An 8,200-nucleotide genomic window follows, 5' to 3' on the forward strand; every position below is an offset into this window, starting at 1 on the left:
GAGTATCATATGTACAGTGCAATGTTGAACGGAAGATTGCTAATGAGTAAGAACTCTTTTGTTGTGCAGCCTGCTTCCAGTGAGGTCTAGCTCTTAATTTTCAGTGGGCGTAGCAGGAAGTACTACTGTTAAAAAAAAAAAGTAAAACATATATATTACTAATACTGTTGCTATATAAAACAATATTTGGCCAAGATGGTTAAGATATGATTCATTCCTTGTTCATCAAGTTGCTAAATATTGTGTAGTGAGTGGAGTCACCATATGGTGTAACTGAGTTTCCTTGGGAGGCTGGGTACAATATTGTGTTGGATATAGAATTTAGAACTGCATGTCTGTGGTGCAGCGAGTGTGGATGAAACAGCCGACTGCTAATTTCATGAAACCCTCATCCTGACGAAGATACGCGCGGCACATGGCAAGTGGATCGCGTGTCGCCCTGCATGCATCTCTGAAGTTGATTTCTCTCAGAAACTGATGGAGAGTGGGCAGAACCACACATCTAGACACAGATGCAATCTTTGAAGAAAAATGTGTGTGGGCAAGCACACTGCCAGCTGGGAAAGTCTAAATGACTGAAGCCTGTGACTCAGACATCTTAAATTGCCTTAAAATTAATGAAGCTCTGTGGGGATGACTCAGTTCATTCATGTCCTCAGCTTGCAGGCTCCAACGCTTGCAGAAGTGGCTGTTGTTCAAAGCTCAAAAGAGCAGACTCTGTGGAAGAAAGAGGGCCCCCACACTGGGAGAAGAGGCACTTTCTGGGGTGCATGCACCAGTAGCATGGCTGGAGACACAGGTGAGCTGGTCCCCAGTCTTCTCAGGAGAGGCAGGCCGAGCCTTCTCTGATCCTGACTTTCCACCTTTAAAAAATGAAAAAGAGACCTTGGGTATCCAGGCTTTGCCAGTGTTCATATTCTGATTAGTTAGAGGCTTAATAAGAAACAGCTTTCCTTTTGCTTTGAGAATGATTCTGTTTGTAACCCAGGCTGGCCTGGACCTCACTGTATGGGCAAGGCTGACTTCAAACTTAAGCCACCCTACCCAGCTTCAGATGAAGTCCAAGTATGAGATGCCTAACAAGCCTACATCCCAGGCACAGAGAACAAATGAGAGAAAAATCACGATCCCTGTAAGCCTTGATTTCTCTCTCATTCGATGGGTCTTAAGCCCCATTAGGGAGCTGTTGGTTACCACCACCAAGGAATGCATGCCGCTATGGCTCCTGTAGGGTTATTGTGCCATGCTGATCATTGCTGTGGTTCTAAGCATAGCTGGGTAGGGAGTGTTGGTTGTGTACCTTCCTTTGGCAGCTTGCATGGTGCCTTCTGCTAACACGAAATCTAGTTTTTAGGGAGGAGGCATTCAGTTCAGTTCCTGCTCAGGTACCCCTGTATGGTGATATTTTATTTGTATTAAAATGTTATTTGTATGTTAATAAATAAAGTTGCCTGGGGGTCAGAGCTATTAGCAAGCCATAGGAAAGCAGGGCAGTGGTGGCATATGCTTGTAATCCCAACACTTGGTAGACAGAGCTAGGTAAGTCTCTGTGTGTTCAGGGATACAGCCAGCATTGGATACACATGCCTTTAATCTCAATACCAATCATAGAAAACCTGGAGGTCTATACAGACAGGCCATGACGAGGCGGTCATGTGGTTGGGTTTACAACCAATGAGAAGGCAGAACAGAAACACTATAAAAAGACAGACACACAGGAAGTAGCTCTGGTTCGGAGAGGTAAGACCACACCGCAGGAGGAAGGGTAAGGTTTTAGCTCTTAGCTCTGACCTCTTGGCTTTCTTCTTTGCATTGGTTCTGTGTTTCTTATTTAATAAGACAGTTGGTTACATCTACACCCCTGGGTCCTGCATCTGAAGCTCATAATGTCTTCAGCAATAGGAATTTACCTTCCTTCTTTGGGAGTAACCATGGGCAATAGCAAAAGGCTGGTTTGGAGAGGAGTCTTTTGGATAGTCCTTGCCAGCCACTCAAAGGAGGGGTTCTCATGCCTGGAGTTGAGGTTTTTGTTAGATGGACTTTGGGTCTCAGAGGGAGCATTGTCAGTCCAGGTGAGAAAACTGCATTTAAACTATATCTGTATGTGTATACACAGACTTCTCAAAAGACAAAGAAAGTAATAAAAATTAAGACAAACAGACAAATAGAGATGTCTGCAGGCTAATGAAAGCAGGAGGCCATCATCACTTCCATAGTCTAAATGACAGAAGAGAAAGAGTGTCACTGGAGCCCAGTGAGGACCAAAACATGAGAGAAATCCCCTATGAGTAGCCACAGTACTAGAGGAAATGTGAGGCCGCCAGACAGGAGAGTTCAAAAGAAGACAGCATACAAACCACCAGAACATTACCTCACCCCATGGTGTCTGTCCCTCCTTGGTTGACCACAGTAGAAAGGTATCCATGGAGGGAGGGAGTCCAGATGAGCCACCCAGAGGGGTTGGCATCACATGACAATGAGAAAAGAAGAAAAGAGAAAGGTAAAGGATCTGGCATGCAGCTTACATGTTCCTGGGTTGCAGGGAGGTGGGGGGGGGGAACTGTCCCTGATTTGTTCTGATGCAACTGGAGAGTGGTTCTTGGTTGCAGAGGTCCTGAGGGCAAGAGGTAGCTTGGGCTTAGCTTTTCCGTGCATGGCTTCAGCCCCGTTTTAAAAGAGAGAGAGATGTATTTGTTTCGTTGGCATCTGATCAGTATTTATAAACACCTAGGAGTACATAGGGCAGGACGCAGGGAGATACTCAGGAAATGTATGTTAGATAAAGTGACGTCTGTGAGAAAGGACCTGCTGGGGGAAAGCTCTGTAAATCTCGGGCAAATGCTTGGACTTAAGTTCTCTGAGTCACCTTGCGTCTGGCTGTCACTGTGTGCTCTGGTTTCCTTGCACTATGAAAATGAGAGGCATAACATGAAGCAATCAGTTAAGAAAGGAGGGCTCCATGTGCCATTTTCTGCCCACTGTTGGTGTTCAGCAGTTTTGTAAGCAGTGGCAGTTGTGAAAATGAGACATTTTAACATAGTGAAATGCCGGAATCCATTCCCTTCTGACAGGCAGATAGAATAGCCTAGGGATTTTCTTTACAGACAATCCAGGGATGCCCAGCTCTACTCTCTGCCCTTACTTGACACAAGTACTTGACCTAGTCAGCCCCAGATTCCTTTTCACGTCTGTCAGAGGATCAGCATAAGGACCTAATGAGGTAATATATATCAGATTGCTAGGAAAAGCCTGATACCTACTAATGTTCACTTCCTCTCAGCTCTGTCTTTCTGAAAAGGCCATTACATTTCTCAGAACTGATTTAAACTGCAAGACTAAAAATGAAAAAAAAGACATCTTCTGCATTTTCTGAGCATGTTATACTGTTTTTAAAGGCAATTCTTTCACTATGGAGAGACCTCTGTACATAAGAGAAAACCCAAAAGATGGTGGTATTTGTAGGACACATCAAAATTGTCATTTTTTTTTAAATTTGGAAATGGATGCTCCCATGTGTCATTTTAGCATGCAAAGGAATTTCATAGTTACATACTGCCAATTCTTCATTTTAGTATTCACATAGCTTTTGTGACAGATACTGCTGTTAGCATAGCCAGGAGCCATCCTCCCACGGTTCCATGATGGTCAAATGCAGTTCCCTCCAAAGAGGTTAAAATTCCAACATTTATTTCACAGACTTCCATGCAAAAAGAGAAGCATGGCCAGAGCGATGTTGTAATAGCCTGATCACTGGATGATGGAAAACATCCTTGTAAGATTTTGAAATCAGATTTCTCTCCCCAGCATAAGAAAGATGCCTGGAGAAGTAATCCCAGTCCTGCTTTGACTATATGTTGTGATGTTGATTCTTCAGGAAGAATAGAGACCACAAGACCATGAAGACCAGAAAGATGATTCCCCATGGCCAGGTACAACTGAAACGAAAAGACCAAACTTCTAGGTCTGTATGTGTGCACACAACATTCTGTCGTATGTTCTATTCCATGTAGTCAGAACATTCTGACCTAAAGCTGTCTTTTCCATTTCCTCTAGAATGACTGAGTTCCTGTATTTCTGTCTCTTCTAGTCAACAAGGCAGCAAAAGCCTAGGATCCACTCACCTCCATTCATCCAATCACTAAGCCACACTTTACCCTTCCATTTCATATGAATGGCTCAGTGTGGACCACCTGTCTCTTCTGCTCACTGTCTTCTGCTGGTCCTCAGAATCCTGAAACACCGTGATCCTGGAGGAGTCTTCCTGAGTGTCTCACATTCAGTTCAACACCTTTGTGTGCCATGCATCCTTGGCCCTCAGTCACCCTGCCCTATCCTGCACCCACTATGTTATATTAAAGTAATTTATCAGTATATTCTTCCAGCGATAATACTCTAGAGTTGAATCTCACAACTGTGGATTCAGCCAACAACTGATCAAACATAGTTTTTCAGAAATCATGTTGAAACATACTGCTTCCTGTCATTTACTAAGGAATATAGTATAACTATTTTGGGGAGAATTTATGCTTCATTAAGTATTCTACATAATCTATGGAAGATTTAGAAATAGGGAAGGATGTGGGGGTCTATGCAAATACTACATCATTTCATTTAAGGGACTTGAGCACAGGTGCTCAGGGTACCCAGAGGGGTCCTGGAGATGAATACTGAGATTTGACTGTAGAGTCTCTCCAGGTCCAAAGACTGTACGGAAGTCTGTTGTGCCTTCCTGTTCTTCTCCATCCTCTTCCGATGACCCCAACCCACTTTCCCTCTTCTTTGTACACACGTTCAGGGTTTGTGAAAGTTCTTGGCTCTAACCATGTGTTCTAAACTCTCTGTAGGCTGGAACTGGACTGGATAACAGGGAAAAAGAGGAGACACTGAGTTGGTAACATTGGCTGATGTGCCCTTTACTGTGTATTCCTGGTGGATGAGCCTGAGAAAGTGCTTAGAAAATATTTGCTGAATGGAAAAAAAAATTCTACTTAAGGAGTTTATATATTATTGAAATGACAAAATTGGCCTAAGAACAATTTCAAATATGAGTCAGTGCTACCTTGTGTAACATTAGGTAATAGCGATGTTTCATAAATATGCATTGAATCAATAATTCATATTGGTAGTGCATTCAGAATGTAAAACCTAAAGTTTTGTGTGTTGGGCAGCCTAGTTCTAGGCTGATTATTTTTTTCCAAACTAACTTGAAATCTCTCTCTCTTTCTCAATTTCCTCATTACATAATATCAACCCATCTTATAGAAAATGGGCCATTTTCTGTAAACTTTCCATTATTGGATTCTGCAATAGTGATGGATTGTTTTAGTTGGCATATATCTATATCTACATATCTATCTATCTATCTATCTATCTATCTATCTATCTATCTATCTATCTATCTATCTATATCTTTTATAGTCCCCAAAATTGCACAGGTAAATCTTAAAGATCCAGATAAATATTTACCTCAAATGATAATCTACATAAGTATTCCAAAATTATTTTCAAATTTGAGGTAGAATGTATCTTCACAGATAATTGGAGAGACAGCAGGGCAGAGTGAACAAGGGCACTATTCTGTGCTGGAGCCACAGAACTACTAAGTGAAGGACTGAGGAACTTCATAGCCTGTGAACAGGACTCTGCTGTAGGTTAGCTTCAGAATCTAATGACCTGATAGCCTGATAGGCAACTTAGAACAAGGAAGCTTGACTCTTTTTTTTTTTTTTTTTTTTTTTTTTGTCTCTTTGTCTAAATAATGTGCAGAGCATTATAATATTGGTCTGTCCTCAAAGGAAACCCGTCAACTCCAATAAAATGATTGTGTAGCTGTGCTTTCTAAACTGCAAAGGCTGAGGCTGGGTGTGTAACTCCGTGATGAAAGGGCTTGCTGGTCAGGCCCAAGGATCTGAATTTGAACACAGTGCAGTGCCCACATCCAAAGCCAGGGCTGCACATGCATATAACTCCAGCACTCGGCTTTGGGTGGGCAGAGACAAGGAGGATGCCTTAGGCTCCCTAGCCAGCAAGCCTGCCTAGTTAAACAAGCAAGTACCAGCTTCTGTGAGAAATGGTGTCTGGAAAGATAAGGTAGAGAGCAGTGAAGGACGTCGGATAGTAGCCTTTAGGGTCAACATGTGCCTGCATGGACACATACACCTGCAAACACAAATGTACACACACACACACAGAGAGAGAGAGAGAGAGAGAGAGAGAGAGAGAGAGAGAGAGAGAGAGAGAGAGAGAGAGAGAAAGCATACCCCAAAATATAAATACACAAATGTGTGAAACATAGACTATTATAGCCACATGGAAATTGAGGTCACAGAGCTCACAGGCTGAGGCCTGGAAGGTCAGGGCCTAAGGAGAGTGTAAATAAGTTGAATCCTTATTTTCTGATTGCCTTCACTTCAGCTATAATGCTGTTGGGAAATAAACCCCAGAACAGCTTTGGGACACGTGTGTTTTATGGTTAGGTCGCGTATTCCGAGACTCTAACACACACATGACTCATGTAGGGCCATACTCAATCAACCTCGACATCTTTAGCTGAACTATTTTTAAGAGGTATTAACCTTGAAGCATTGATGGTGTTGCCTCCAGAAAAGATAGAAATGACTAATAGCAGTATCTGGTAGGCAGCTCACTTTTTTTTTTTTTAACCATGCATGATTCACCGTTTATGGAAACCACTTCATGACACATTTATTTGCTGGTGACTTTTCAAACTCACCTGGATGGCAAGGAAATACATCTCTCAGTCACTGAGCCAGAGATTCATCATGAAATTTTTTCAAACTACCCACAATGGTTTGACTGTTATATTCCGTAGTTGCAATCTGTAGCATAGACCCTCAAATATGTCTGTATTTCCCCGGATCATTGTGACGTCACCTCTGTAGTCTTCCTCAGTAGAGTCTGACAATCCAGTTCTAATGGGCAACCGAGAGCAATGACAACAATCTGAACTGGAGTGTGTGGGGGTCTCTGGAACCCCTTCCAACCAACAGCTCAGGGGCAGGTACCTCACACCTGGCACTGAGCTTTTAACTTAACAATCAATGGCTTCTGAGGGAAGCATCACATCCCCAACACAGAGTAACTATTTAACTATGTTACATGTGTAAACACACACACACACACACACACACACACACACACACACACACACACACACATCACCCCTCCCCAGGGTCTAAGCAATATCTGCTACTGGTTTGGGACCAGGTTTACAGTACTAGGCATGGGTTCCCTCTTTCAGATCAAGGCCAGATCCAACTAGGGAGCTATTGGCTACTTCCCTAATAATCACTATCACACCAATGGGTTTACACACACACACACACACACACACACACACACACACACACACACACACGTGCAGACTGATATAATATAGTTAGTAAAGTTTGGGTTAGGTTGTTGAAGGAGTTCTGTTTTCATAACTTTAAAAAGCACCGTCTGGCTTCTGGAAAGATGGCTCAGTGGTTAAAAGCATGTACAGGTTGATTGAGGACCTGCCACACCAACTCCAGTGTCGTCCGTGTGACATGAACAATTATGTCAATAATAGTGGACGGGAGATACGTGTCCCACGGGACTAAGCTCCCTGGAGGTCCCTGGCAGAGTACCCGTGTTATGTCTCATTCTCGAAGGAGACGTGCTTCAGAGATCATGAGCTCCCTGGGCTATGGGTTCTGTATAACTGCTTTTCTGATAATGTTCTAATTAATCTATAAAACACAGCCAAAATTAATGAATGCTTGGGTTGTGAACTGTGGAGGAAAGGGGAAGCTGGACATGGACCTTATTTAGATATAGCAGAATGAACTATTCCTTAAAGACCTCAAGCCTCAAGCCGCTAGATAATAGAAAGTATAATATCTCAGGCACTTCTAGGGAATGAACACTCACCCACTAGGAATCCCAACTAAAGTGATTTATGGCAGAAAACATTATCTCATAGGAGGCAGATAGTGGGCCCCTCTGTTGAGGAAGTTCAGCATGGAAAACTTAAGGACTACAGCAGAACCTTTTCCCCTTACAGGTGTAAAAGTACAAGTGTCCATATTCCAGCAGGTAAAAAGATTTTATATTAAAAGAGATATATAGTAAAGAACTAAAGAAAGACTTAGGGAGGATCTGCAGCATCCAAATTGGCTAAATGGGTCATGAGAACCAGAAAAGTAGAAGTTCATAA

Source organism: Peromyscus maniculatus, chromosome 22 (genome assembly GCF_049852395.1).
Source record: "Peromyscus maniculatus bairdii isolate BWxNUB_F1_BW_parent chromosome 22, HU_Pman_BW_mat_3.1, whole genome shotgun sequence".
Taxonomy (NCBI): Eukaryota; Metazoa; Chordata; class Mammalia; order Rodentia; family Cricetidae; genus Peromyscus; species Peromyscus maniculatus.